This window comes from Peromyscus maniculatus, chromosome 21, assembly GCF_049852395.1.
Source record: "Peromyscus maniculatus bairdii isolate BWxNUB_F1_BW_parent chromosome 21, HU_Pman_BW_mat_3.1, whole genome shotgun sequence".
Lineage (NCBI taxonomy): Eukaryota > Metazoa > Chordata > Mammalia > Rodentia > Cricetidae > Peromyscus > Peromyscus maniculatus.
The window spans coordinates 59,822,762-59,824,165 of NC_134872.1; positions in this window are offsets into that span (position 1 = coordinate 59,822,762).

Sequence of the window (1,404 nt, forward strand, 5' to 3'; positions counted from 1 at the left end):
TCCTTAAGTCCAATTAGGTGGCTGTTGTTTACCTTGAAGATGTAAGTACCAATACTGTACCCTTAAAGATATCTTGCTCTGCTGGTCATTGTTGTGGTTCATAGATTTCACATCTGGATTGGACTATTGATGGTTTTTCTCCACTGGCAGTTTGCATATTACCTTCAGCTAGTCCTTAGGTCGAGGCTTCCAGGTCAGTATCAGCTTGAACTCACACCAAGTCTTCAAAGTGTTTTCTGTCTCCAGCAGTAGAATCCTACCTTCAAGTTCCAGGAGGCAACTGAGGACAATGGCAACAGCCTATGTTATTTTGGGTGCCTGTTTGATTCAACTAAACAACAACTCAAATGGAAGAACTGCCATGCCTGGCACTGTGGTTTTTGTAAGATGGCTCACGTGGGGACCATTGTCATTGTTATCTCTAGTAGCATAAATTCTGTCAAACAAACAAACTCTATGTGTGTGTGTGTATACAACATGTATAATGTTAAGTAAACATAAAACAATGTTTTCCTATGGCTCTTTCAAGCATCGGTGGTGCTAGTTACCTCTCCTGTCTCTGTCTCCCTCTTTCTATCTGTATGATGCCCTCTCTTCCCAGTTGAATCCTCTTTTTTTCCATTTTCCCCTTCAAAGCACCAGTGTCCTAACAACCACCTCTCTGGAGATTCTTCTCTCCCCCCACTTGGCACTCTTATCCTTTTCTGGTATAGTGGTATGGGTCATATGGTAGATTTATTCTTAGCATTTTGAGAATTCACAAAAACTCTAACTACATTCTAAATACCCACAGAGAGTGTAGCTCTCCCCCCTTATTAAAGACATTTCTTTCTGAAGCATACAGTGACTATTACAATTGGTCAAAATGCAGACAATAGACTTCAGGTTGCCCAGCCTCAACGGATACATCTACAACACAACCACTGCACCAAATGCTCAGAAAACACTGGGGAAGACTGGGGCAAGTGACTGTCAAAGCCAGATGACCAAGAGATCAGCTGTGAGACAGCTTCTTCTCTATGTGCCAGGGAAGCTGCCCTCATCAGAATCAACAATAATATGTCATCTAAACAAGGCTGGACCAGTGCGAGAGATGTGTGAGCAGCGCTGTGAGTGGAATTATGAAGACGACACTGAGCAAACTCACCAAGAAAAGCTGGTATGAGAGCTGTGAGTCAGAAGCCAGGCCTGGGAGTGTGGATATGGGAAAGCAGGGTGGAGGGGGGGGGTTGTTTTCAGGGGACTCACCAGGGACAGCTGGTGCAGGAGTTGCATGTCTGAAGCTAGGCCTGGGAGTGTGGAGACAGGGTGGGCAGTAGCTAGCAGTTTTAAGTAAGAAAGAATAATTAACTTGTAGCAAGCTGGGATTTTCTTTCCTGATGGTTTTATCCGCACCACAGACCC